The following is a 13,397-nucleotide window of genomic DNA, read 5'->3' on the forward strand; positions in this document are numbered from 1 at the left end:
CTGGTTTTTTCACCTATAGGCCAGTGGTTCTTCCCTCTTTTTGAGACACAGGCCTTTTTGAGAGTGTAATGAAAACTACAGGCCCTCTCCTGGGAAATAGATATGTTCATGTCATTCATCTACACTACTTTAGAGAGTTCCTTTGTCCATATGTCTGCTAAATATCTGTGGACCATAGGTTAAGGACCTCTCTTGCAGAAACAATGCATCATTGAAGGGTTTTAAGAAAGGAAGTAGCCAGTCACTGCAGTAGTGTGGTGGAAGATGGATTTGGAAGTTGAGACTAAAGGCAAGAATACCATCCATGAGAACACAGCAAAAGTCTGAAGGTCAAATTGACAAGAGCCTGAACTAAAGCAGCGTACGTGGAAAAGGAGAGGAGGTGACGACTAGAGAGAAAGCTTATGTAGGTCTTTGTGATGGAGTGTGTGGAGGGTGGGAGAAGACAGCCTGAGGGAGAGGATGGGGTTCAGGAATCCTCCTTTGTCTTCACTCACCATGGTTGAAGCTGTGGACTGCCAGTAGAGTAAGCTCTAACCTACATAAAGTTTAGGTCTCTACCATGCCATCTCCCCACAAGTACAGCAACCACAAATTTCTAATCTGGTGAATGTGTATGATCAATAATGTTAAACAATAAAAATAACCACAGAATCAATTTATTAAAAGTTCTGGTCCTCTGGAAGTACCCTCTGTAATAAATCTCCTGTGCCAACTTTTTTTTTAAAAAAGCAAGACTAGGAACAATTTCTCAGAAAGTATCATTTTGTATTACAACAGAAATCTATTCTTTTCATAATATTAGTTGAAGTAGCCACCTAGAAACAATCAATTTTAGCAGAACATAGAGTACTTCTACAAAGATTTATCACCAATATAGATTTCCTTTTTTAACTTAATGACTCACCAGCAAAAACCTTTAAAACTGGAAGGCTCTGTGCTTTGTGAGATTGCCAAAGTTAGTCACTGATTTATTCCCCTAAGTGTAATTTGGAAGAACCTGCTATGTAAATCTGAATACTGTAAACCATGCACCATGAATCTTTTAAAATCTAGTTTTCCTATTAATGGTGCCTAAATGCTTAAGAGCAGAATCACAAATTAGGAGGGGGAAGGGAGCCCTCTGGGACCTTTTCTGTGAGAAACTTTTGTGCTACAATTTCTACTGAACCTGCATTTGGAGGATCAGCAGCAGATTCAGCAGGAATGGAAGCAGAGAACTGGGTCCTTCGGCAGACAGACCTAACTTTCCAACCACAATAAAGACTGATGTCTTAGGGTTGGATAAATACTCCTGAAATTATTGAGTTTATCACAGAAAAGGGACCCTGAAAAGAAAAGTCATTCTTGAGTTAAAGCTACAACTGTGAATTGTAATAAGTGTTCTAAAGGAAATGTGCACAGTACTATGATCATGTCTTTTTTCCTGTGAAAATGTCTGCAATGGGATTGACTTGGTCTAGGAGTGTTAGAGGAGTTTTCTTTTTTTTTTTTTTCCAGGCAGGGTCTGGCTCTAGCACCCAGGCTGGAGTGCAGTGGTGTGATTTCGGCTCGCTGCAGCCTCCAACTCCGGAGCTCAATCGACCCTCCCACCTCAGCCTCCTGAGTAGCTGGGATTACCAGTGCATGCCATCATGCCCAGCTAGTTTTGTATGTTTTGTAGAGACGGGGTCTTTCCATGTTACCCAGGCTGGTCTTGAACTCCTGGACTCAAGAGATCCTCCCACCTTGGCCTCCCAAAGTGCTGGGATTACATGTGTGAGCCACTGTGCCCAGCCAGAGTTTTCTTGAAGTGACTCTTTCCCTTATCTAATATTGCACAACAAACTACCCTAAAACATAATAGCACAAAGTAACAAGCTTAAAGAAGACAAAAGAGATATAGAGAGGAACCACTTTATTTGCACACAATTTTGTAGTTCGGGCTGGGCTCAGATGGTCAGTTTCTCTGGTCTTGTCAGTGGTCACTCAGGAGGCTGCATCCAGCTGGCACTTAGGCTAGGCCACAGCTGGGATTCTCTCATGTAATCTTTCCATTTGGTCTCTCCAGCAGGATAATCAGACCTTTAGTATGTTGGCTCAAGCCTTCCAAGAGCACAAAAATAGAAGCTGCCAGCCTTTCCTAAGGCTTAGGCTTGGAACTGACACAGCATCATATCTGCTGAATTCCACTGGTTAAAGCAGTCCACCCAGAGTTCAGGAGAGGGGACTATCACACAAGGGCATGAATACTGGAAGATGGAATTCATCAGGGGCCACCTTGTAACAAGCTATTAGAATGACCTTAGGCAGCAACCTGGAAGATGAGTAAGAGTTAACTGGGCAAAGAGGGAGGAAGAATGTTCCAGGCAGGGCAGTAGTATATGCAAAGCAGTTATGGCAGAGGATCCCCAGGCGTTTCTAAGTGACTGAAAGAAAGCCAAGTTTGCTGGAGCACAGAGATCAAGGGAACAGTGGGTACAGGCAGGAAGGGGCCAGACCATGTGGTGCCACTGCATTCTTTAGGAAACTTTCAAATGCAAGTGGTAGAATCCCAATGCAAACCAACTCAAGCAAAAATATAAACAAACCAAAACAAGATAAACAAAAATAAAAAGAGAAAGAGAATTTATACACTTATATTCCTGGAAAGTCCAGGACCCAGTGGGTTGACTTCAAGTATGGCTATATCCAGGGCTTCAAATGACATCACCAGGAATTTGTCTCCCTCCATCTCTCTCCCTTTTATTTTTAGATGGAGTCTCATTCTGTCACCCAGGCTGGAGTGCAGTGGTAGTATGATCTCGGCTCACTGCAACCTCTGCCTCCCAAGTTCAAGAGATTCTCCTGCCTCAGCCTCCTGAGTAGCTGGGATTACAAGACCCCACCACCACACCCAGCTAATTTTTTTTTTTCCTTTTGAGACAGTCTTGCTCTGTTGCCAGACTGGAGTGCAGTGGCATGATCTCAGCTCACTGCAATCTCTGCCTCCTGGGTTCAAGCAATTCTCGTGCCTCAGCCTGCCGAGTAGCTGGGACTATACAGGCACCCGCTACCACACCCGGCTAATTTTTGTATTTTTAGTAGAGACGGGGTTTCACCATGTTGGCCAGGATGGTCTCAATCTCCTGACCTTGTGATCTGCCCGCCTGGGCCTCCCAAAGTGCTGGGATTACAGGCATGAGTCACTGCGCCCAGCTAATTTTTGTATTTTTTAGTAGAAACAGAGTTTTGCCATGTTGGCCAGGCTAGTCTCAAACTTCTGACCTCAGGTGATCCACCTGCCTCGGCCTCCCAAAGTGCTGGGATTACAGGTGTGAGCCACCACACCTAGCCTCTCTTATATTTTGAATTTTTTTTTTTTTTTTTTTTTTTGAGACAGGGTCTCTTTCTGTTGCCCAGGCTGGAGTAGAGTGGCAAGATCACTGCAGCCTCTAACTCCTGGGCTCAAATGACCCACCTCAGCCTCTCGAATAATTGGGACTGCAGGTGCATGCCACCATACCAGACTAATATTTTATTTTTTGTAGAGACAGGGTCTCGTATGCTGCTGAGCCTGGTTTCAACTCCTGAGCTCAAACAATCCTCCCACTTTGGCCTCCCAAAGCACTGGGATTACAGCCATTGAACCACCACACCCGGCAGTCTCACCTTTCTAAAATCCTTTAGTGATTCCCCATTGTCTACAGGAACCCTTCTTCTCCCAGGAGTCCATCACCATCCAGCCCTTGTCTCCCTTCCCAACTTTGTCTTCCCCCCTTCCTCCCCTCACTTCCTCACCCCAGTTATACCTCAAAGGCTCCGTGCTTTTCCAGCTTCTAGGCCTTTTAATATACTGCTTCCTTGTCCTGGCATGCCCTTCTCCTTCAGTTTTCCTTTTATCAGTACAGCATAGTAATTGGGTCACACCTTCTTTCAAATCCTGACTCCTCTGTTTGCTAGCCAGGATGTTAGGCAAGTAACTTAACCTCTTGAGCTTTATTTTCCGCTCCTGGAAAATGGAGATAATAACAACCACGACCTCTGAGACCTAATGTAAAGATTGTTTTGTTTTTGAGACAGGGTCTCACTCTGTTGCCCAGGCTGGAGTGCCGTGGCACCATTGCAGCTCACTGCAGCCTCAGTCTCCCCAGGCTCAGGTGATCCTCCCACCTCAGCGTCCCGAGTAGCTGGGACTACAGGCATGCACCACCACACCTGGCTAATTTTTGTACTTTCTTTTTAGAGACTGACTTTTGCAATGTTGCCCAGGGTGGTCTTCAACTCCTAGGCTTGAGGGATCCTCCCGCCTTGGCCTCCCAGAGTGCTGGGATCCAGGCATGAGCCACCACCACGCCCAGCCTACTATAAAAACTGAATGAGAAAGCAAATGTAAAACCCTTAGTGAAATGCCTGGCACAGAGGAAAGGCCCACTTAATGCCAACTATTGCTGCACTCAAAATTCAAGTATCATGTCAAGTCATTGCTCTCTTGACTTCTATGGTTGGCTGAATGATAGCTCCCCAAAGAGGTTCACATCCTGATCCCTGGAGCCTGTTTATATGTTATTTTACATGGTAAAAGGACTTTGCATATGTGATTAAGTTATCTTAAGATAGGCGAGTACCCTGGATTATCAAGGTGGGTCTGATGTAATCATAAGGGGTCCTTGTAAAAGGAAGGCAGGAGGTGAAAGAGAGGAGGAGGTGATGTGATGATGGAAGCAGAGGTGGGAGTGATACAGCCACGTGCGGAAGAATGCCAGCCACTTCCAGAAGCTGGGAGGAAGGATTCTCCCCTGGAGCCTTCAGAAGGAACTGGCTCTGTCAGTGCCTTGATTTTAGCCCTTAAGACTCATTTCTAACTTCTGACCTCCAGAACTGTAAGAGAATAAATTTGTGTTGAATGAAGCCACAAAACTCGTGGTAATTTTCTACAGCAATAATAGAAATGAATATAACTTCCTAGAGATGGGTTGAACCCATAGCATTTACATGCAGATAGATAATTTTTCATTCATTTTTCTCACCCGTTAGGTGTGTGTGTGTTTTTAATTTTTAATTTATTTATTATTTTCTTTTTTAGTACAGAATCATCTGCTCTAAAATTTTTTTAATTTTTTTAATTTTTTTTTTTTTTTGAGACGGAGTCTCTCTCTGTTGCCCAGGCTGGAGTGCAGTGGTGCAATCACAGCTCACTGCACCCGGTGAACTGCCAAGAACTGCTGCTTCTTATTAATGTTTGAAACCACCTTGACCTCTTAGGTTCAAGGGATTTTTCTGCCTCAGCCTCCTGAGTAGCTGGGACTACAGGCATGTGCCACCACGCCTGGCTAATTTTTGTATTTTTTGTAGAAACAGGGTCTAGCCATGTTGCTCAGGCTGGTCTCGAACTCCAGGGCTCAAATGGTCCTCCCACCTCAGCCTCCCAAAATTCGGGGATTACAGACGTGAGCTACCACGCCCAGCCAGGCTGTGTGTTAAGAGCTGCTGCTCTTTTTTGTTTTTTTAACTCCCCTCCTTTTTTTTTTTTTTTTTTTTTTTGACAGGATCTCCTTCTAGACCCCAGGCTGGAGTGCAGTGGCATGATCTCGGCTCACTGCAACCTCTGCCTCCCAGGTTCAAGCAATCCTCCTGTCTCAGCCTCCTGAATAGCTGGGACTACAGGCATGTGCCACCATGCCTGGCTAATTTTTGTAATTTTTTGTAGAGACAGGGTCTCACTATGGTACCCAGGCTGGTCTTGAATTCCTGAGCTCAATCAATCCCCCCACCTTGACCTCCCAAAGCTCTGGGATTACAGGTGTGAGCTACCATGCCCCACCAAGAGCTGTTGCTTTTTATTAATATTTCCACCTCCACATACCTAGCACAATGCCTGGCATCTTCTCAAACTCCAATAAATATTTAATGAAGGTAAGTTTATGATCTCAAGTGTGATTTCTGTTTGGATTCGGTTCATGTAAAAAAGGAGGAACCAGCCGTGAATTCTCAAATAAGTTTCAGTCTGTGGCAAGCACAGATCTGGGAGATGCATCAAGGGAAACAATTGAAAACTTGTCTGGAGATTATTGTAAAAAAAAGAGAGAGAGAGAAGTGACTATAATTGAAAGAGTACCTGGCCCTGGAATCTTTTATATGATGAAAATTTTATGGGGTTCTAGTCTCTGCTTCTTGAAGATACAGTGGAGCTAGAAAAGATCCAGAGAACACCAAAAATGATTAAGGGCAGAAGGAATCATGTATGCTGGTAAAAATAAAAAAGATGCCATTGCAAAAAAGTTCATCTTAAACTCACAAAGAATAACGTAATTTTCTCAAATCCTGAAAAAAATCGAAATAGGCAACATTCCTTGAAGTTTGACTGTCCTTCCAACAAAAATAAAAGAAGTAGCTCTATGTATAGCATGTACTAAAATATAGAATCCATTACTCCAAGAGGCGGTGGCTACAGAAAATAAACACTACAAGACAGGGCTGGGTTCAGGGTCAAGCCAGCCAGGCAGTTGCCCCAGGTGCCTCACACAGGCACAAATAATTTGCAAATAAATAATAATGTGGTGTTTGTTAACTCACATTTCCACATACAGCTTCTTACAGTTTACATCAGGAAAATTTACCTGGCACTGTTGAAACAAACGGTGCCTGTGAGTAGAATTTAAAGAAAAGAGGCCAGGCGCGGTGGTTCATGACCGTAATCTCAGCACTTTGGGAGGCCGAGGGGGGCGGATCACCTGAGGTCAGGAGTTCGAGACCAGCCTGGCCAACATGGTGAAACCCGGTCTCTACTAAAAATACAAAAATTAGCCGAGTGTGGTGGTGGGTGCCTATAATCCCAGCTATTCAGGAGGCTGAGACAGGAGAATTGCTTGAACCCGGGAGGCAAAGCTGAGATCGCGCCATTGTACTCCAGCCTGGGCGGCAAGAGCAAAACTCCGTCTCAAAAAACAACAACGAAAAAAAGAATTTAAAGAAAAGGAAAGCAAAAATCTCATCATGTGAATTCATCCGCTTTGGAATGTTTTTGAATTGTACATATAAGCAGCCTCATCTACTAAACCTCTGGATTCAACAGTGAATGGATGGTTTTGGTGCTGTTTACTGGAAGAAGCAAGTGATTTATTTTCTTAACTTCATTTTAATCTCTTTAATACACCTTACAAAAAGTTATCTTGTTCCAGACAAAATCACAAAAGGAAACTAGAAAGAGAACAAGAACCACAGAGAAATGGGAATTATTGTGCAAGGTTTTTTTTCAGATCATTAAACTTTACATTGGCTAGTGGAAGTAAGGGAGCAAATTAATCTTAAGTAAATAATTGTATCAATAATATGTAATTTAATACACTTTGCATTTAGAAATGTTGAACAACTACTTAAGATTCCTTAAATATTATTATTTTGAGGGTCTCCCATTCTGGGGAGCTGAGTTTCTCCATTATATCTTAATTGCTTAGGAAAGAGTTGTGAAAGTCCATACCAAGTTATAAATAGCAATTTAGACTTTAGTTTTAAGATAGCTTGGGATAATAATCCTTGAGCAAACCAACCCACCAGGTTATGAATAAAGGAGCTAGAGGGTATGAAAGTTCTTTAAAACTCGTCACTGCTGCGCTAATATACTTTAGGCCCCCACCTGCTCCAGCCCTCCTGCCCCTGCTGTGGTGATTATGATATTGCTTGGCTGTCCAGGTCTAGAAACAGAAAAACTGTCCTGCTCTATTAAAATGAGCCTTCTCACTGGCCAGTTGGGAAATGGTCCCTAGAGCTGGCATGCCTGGTGTGTGAGCCACCCAGCTCCCACCATGCCTGATTCTCCAGAAGGGCGCATCTCTCATGCCAGGTGTTCTGCAGCCCTGAGATGCAAGGACTAGAGCCTAGCCTTGAATTCTGGATGACAGGCTGTCAAAATCAGCTGTGCCAACCCTTGCACTGGGTTCTGACTCAGCAGACCCCTTCCCCTGAAACTGACCCTATTTCTAATCATCTCTCTTACGCATTAGGTCCTCCTATTTCAATACCTTGGGAAGCCCCAAAGAAAGCAGAGAAACAGGATTCCTGCCTCCAAGTTGTCTCCTTCATCCTCCAGATGTAGAAGCTTGCATTATCGACTTGAGTCACCCTGCTCGTCTTTTCAGATTGCTCTACCCAATGCCTGCCAGACCCTTGCTCTTACCTACCCCTCCCCTCCCCAGTCCTTGGGGATTTCCAACATAGTACTCACCCAGGGTTCTGCTTTTTACTATAAATTTTATAGTATACATAAACAGTATATATTATGTACATACTACTTTTAGTATATTTTAAATATATTACCATACACACATGTATCTTTAACCTCAAAAATTGCACTATGGGCTATATTATGAATACGGGTTAAACTACTTTTTGATGTAGTTTAAATGAAACAGCAATTGCCTCTCATACATTAACCCATAGTGCAATTTTCAAAAGACAAAGCATGTGGTGGGAATGTGAAATGGTTCAGTCACTTGGGAAAACGGTTTGGTAGTTCCTCACGATGTTAAACATAGCATTAACATGACCAAGCAATTTCATTCCTAGGTATATGCTCAAAAGAAACAAGAACATACGTCCACACAAAAACTTGTACACAAATGTTCACAGCAGCATTATTCATAATAGCCAAAAATGGAAATATCCCAAATGTTCATTAATTGATCAATGGACAAACAAAATGTGGTATATTCCTACAATGGAACGTTATATCCATACAATATAATGTATAGCCATCCAGTGGAATCCATACATCCATACAGTGGAATGTTATGTAAAAAAGAATAAAGTGCTGATACATGCTAAACCATCACTGAACCTTGAAAACATTATGCTAAGTGAACAAAACCAGCCACAAAAAAACACCTATTAGCTGGGCACAGTGGCTGAGCACCTGTAATCCCTGCAACTTGGAAGGCCAAGGCAGAAAGATCTCTTGAGTCCAGGAGTTTGAGTCAAGCCTGGGCAACACAGGGAAACCTGCATCTCTAAAACAAACAAATAAACTTTTAAAACAATGCATACTGTATGATTCTACTTATATGAAATTTCCAGGAAAAAAAATCTATAGAGACAGTTTCATCATTGTCTGGGGGGTGGGAGTGATGGATAAGAAGTGACTGTTTCTTTTGGGGGTGATGAAAATGTTCTAAAATTAGATTGTGGGGATGGTTGCACACCTCTGTAAATATACTAAAAACATCTGAATTGCACAGTTTAAATGAATAAGTTATATAGTTTGTGAATTATATCTCAACAAAGCTGTTTAATAAAAAGATGTTTTGTTTATGCCTAACAAAAATTGTGTTTATGTTTTTCTTATACGTGGCATTTAAAGAAGATATTTTTTAAAAGTTTGGGCCAGGCAAGGTGGCTCATGCCTGTAATCCCAGCACTTTGGGAGGCTGAGGTGAGTGGATTGCCTGAGGTCAGGAGTTCGAGACCAGCCTGGCCAACATGGTAAAACTCTGTCTCTACTAAAAGAAAAAAAAAAAAAAAATTAGCCAGGCCCGGTGGTGCCTGCCTGTAATCCCATTTCCTAGGGAGGCTGGGCCTGGAGAATCACTTGAACCCAGGAGGCAGAGGTTGCAGTGAGCCAAGATCGGGCCACCTTACTCCAGCCTGGGTGACAGAGTGAGACTCTGTCTCAAAAAAAAAAACAAAAAGTTTGATTACACAAGAAATAATTCCTTCTCATTATTTAAAAAATCAAATGTTACATATAAAGTTAAATTCTCCTTTGATAAGCAAGTCTAATCCTTTACCCTCCCCCCAAAATGAGTAGCTCTTCATTCTTCCAGGCTGTTTCTTTATAGAAATATATATTTTTTGTTTTTATGTATGGATTTTATTTGTGTTTTTTATTTTTATTTTATCATACTGTATTTTATTTCATATCTTGCTTTTTTCACACTTGAGAGCTTTCCATGCCAGTCCATATAGGTATGTCTTATTCTTTTTTTTTTCTTTCTTTTGAGACAGAGTCTCGCTCTGTCACCCAGGCTGGAATGCAGTGGCGTGATCTCGGCTCACTGCAACCTCTGCTTCCCAGGTTCAAGCAATTCTCCTGCCTCAGCCTCCTGAGTAGCTAGGACTACAGGCATGCACCACCACTCCTGGCTAGTTTTTCTATTTTTAGTAGAGACGGGGTTTCACCGTGTTGGCCAGGCTGGTCTTGAACTCCTGACCTCGTGATTCGCCCACCTCAGCCTCCCAAAGTGTTGGGATTACAGGCATGAACCACCGCACCCGGCCTTTTTTTTTTTTTTTTAGACGAAGTTTCGCGCTTGTTGCCCAGGCTGGAGGGGGCAGTGGCACGATCTTGGCTCACTGCAACCTCCGCCTCCTGGGTTCAAGCAATTCTCCTGCCTCATCCTCCTGAGTAGCTGGAATTACAGGCACCCACCACTATGCCTGGATACGTTTTGTATTTTTAGTAGAGACGGGGTTTCACCATGTTGTCCAGGCTGGTCTTGAACTCCTGACCTCTGGTGATCCGCCTGCCTCGGCCTCCCAAATTGCTGGGATTACAGGCGTGAGCCACCGTGCCCGGCCAGGTATGCCTTATTCTTTTAAATTGTAGTAGAGTATTCCATAGCATGGATAGACTCTAGTTTACTTAGCATTCTCTTATTGATGGGTATTTAGGTTGCTTCCACTTTCTCATTTTGCAACCAATGCAGAGATAAATATCCTTGTACATGTCTCTTTGGGCATAAGTCTGAACATTTCTCCATACTAAACACTGAGAAGTAGGATAGCTGGGTCATATCCTAGATCTATTTTAATTTTACAAGTACTGCCAAGTTGCTGTAGAAGTGCCTGTAACAGTTTATTCTCCCTCTGGCAGTGAATGAGGCTACCCATTTCCTGTACCTTGACATGTGTGTGGATATATGTATATCTGTGGATTCTTATTTGCATAATTGCTAATAAAATTGAACATCTTTTTTTTATTTTTTTTGAAACAGAGTCTTGCTCTGTCACCCAGGTTGGAGTGCAGTGGTACGATCTCAGCTCACTGCAACCTCCACCTCCCAGGTTCAAGCGATTCTCTTGCCTCAGCCTCCTGAGTAGCTGGAATTACAGGCACACACCACCACGCCCAGCTAATTTTTGTATTTTTAGGAGAGACGGGGTTTCACCATGTTAGCCAGGCTGGTCTCAAACTCCTGACCACAGGTGATCTGCTTGCCTTAGCCTCCCAAAGTGCTGGGATTACAGGCATGAGCCACTGCACCTGGCCTGGACATCTATTTATAGAATTACATTTTCATATTGTTTGTCCCTTTTTTTTCTATGTAGTGTTTGCCTTTTTTCATCGTTAGTAGTCTTTCTATGTATTTTATGTAATAAATATCTATGTAAATATCTATATCCACATATACCTACATATAAAATATTTCCTACCTACTCATTACTTTATGGTTTTTCCTTTTTGTGTTTTATTTAAGGCTTTCTCTAACTCCAAGATCACAAACATAGGATCTTAGTGTGAGGTAGGAATTTTATTTTATTTTATTTTCCAAATGACTAGACAATTATCTTGATGCTATTTATTGAATACTTCATCTTTTCTCTACTGTTTTGAAATACTTTTTTAGAATAGTAAATTCCCATATAAATGGCAAATCTTCAGATCCACTTATATAGAAGTGGATCTGAAACCAAGAGAAGGAGGAAGTCCATGAGGAGAGAATTGGAATTGGTTCCCTGAACTGTCTACCCGTGGGAATTTCCAGCACAGGAAAGCAGGGGACTTTCTAAAGCATCAGACAAATAAACTGGCAGCTAAATACTCCATGCCCTAATAACGTTAAATAATTGAACAATTGTTTATGTCATTTTGCCTTTTTCTTTCCAAAACCTGTAAAACAATGTTACCTGCTTTGGCACAGCAAATTAAGGTGAAATTATACAAAGTGACAATCAGCTATGTGTCAAGTATAGGTCTGTACTAAGGAAGCAGGGCTGCTACAAATGTAATTATAAGATCCTAGACTCTCCGGGTGTGGTGGCTCACACCTGTAATCCCAGCACTTTGGGAAGCTGAAGCGGGTGGATCACGAGGTCAAGAAATCGAGACCATCCTAGCCAACATGGTGAAACCTCGCCTCTACTAAAAATACAAAAAAGCCGGGCGTGATGGCGGGTGCCTGTAGTCCCAGCTACTCGGGAGGCTGAGGCAGGAGAATCCCTTGAACCAGGGAGGTGGCAGTTGCAGTGAGTTGAGATCACGCCACTGCACTCCAGCCTGGGTGACAGAGCAAGACTCTTGTCTCAAAAAAAAAAAATTCCTAGAATTTAGTTTTCCCTCTTCAATTTATTCCCCGTATTGTAGTCAGAATGATTTTTTGGCAACATGCCAATCTGACCAGGTGTGGTGGCTCACACCTGTAATCCCAGTATTTGAATCACTTGAACCTGGGAGGCAGAGTTTGTGGTGAGCCCAGAATGTGCCACTGCACTCCAGCGTGGACAACAGAAAAAGACTGCCTCAAAAAAAAAAAAAAATATATATATATATATATATATATATATGAGTGGCAATGATCAGACTGTTGTTTAAGAAAGATAATGGCAGCAGAATTTTGGAGGTAAATGACAGAGAAGTAAATTGAACGACAGGGAGACCTGCTGTGAGGTTATTATAAAGATGCCGATAAGACATGATGGAAGCCGGAACTAAAGCCTCGGGGAGGGCATAGAGAGGAGGGCCAGAGTGCAGAGACACAGAGAGGTTGAGTCTACTGGATCTTGCTGACACTCTCAGCTTGGGCAATGAGGGAAGTCAAGAGGGAAGCGTTAAGAATGACTCAAGTTTCTGGCAAGGGCAACTGGGTGTCTGTAATGAAGAAGAGAAATAGACATTTCATGTATTAGGCTGTAAGAGAAGCCCTCTGTTTTGACTGATGGTGTAAATGAGGGCTTTCCACTTTCTGAAAAACTGAACTCTTCTGATGCAATGAGACAACCTCCACATCACAGTCAGCCATGGTCCGTTGGGTTCAACTCAGTCCCAATGCCCTGACACCCTCATTACCTGATCTGATCCTATTGCCCCAACCTAATGGAACTGAAAACAGTGGTGTCAACAAACTAAACTGCCCACCAACTGTGACATATTCAAAGCCTGCATAAGCTTGCTCTGTGAATGGAGAAGACATTCTAAAAGGATCCCAAAAGAAAATAAAGCCTTTTCTGTCTTCCCAGGGAGGTTTTAGGCTAAGGAAACAAAATAAACACCACACGAAATAGCGGGCAAAGGTACAAGAGTTTAAGGTTAAATGCTAAATTATGAAGCAAATTCCAATCAGAGGACAGTGATGGTATTGTTACTCTAGAACAGCCAGGAAAGATAATCATCTGTGTTGACCATCTACTGCCAAACCACCATCCGTAAGTCACACAGTTGGTAAGTG

The 13,397-nt window shown here is 42.6% G+C and overlaps 1 pseudogene; it reads right to left on the reverse strand.

Moving 5' to 3' along the window:
- The window catches only part of LOC129534365 (uncharacterized), a 53,393-nt pseudogene that overhangs the window by 29,959 nt on the left and 10,037 nt on the right, over positions 1-13,397 (reverse strand).

Source organism: Gorilla gorilla, chromosome 5, assembly GCF_029281585.2.
Source record: "Gorilla gorilla gorilla isolate KB3781 chromosome 5, NHGRI_mGorGor1-v2.1_pri, whole genome shotgun sequence".
Taxonomy (NCBI): Eukaryota; Metazoa; Chordata; class Mammalia; order Primates; family Hominidae; genus Gorilla; species Gorilla gorilla.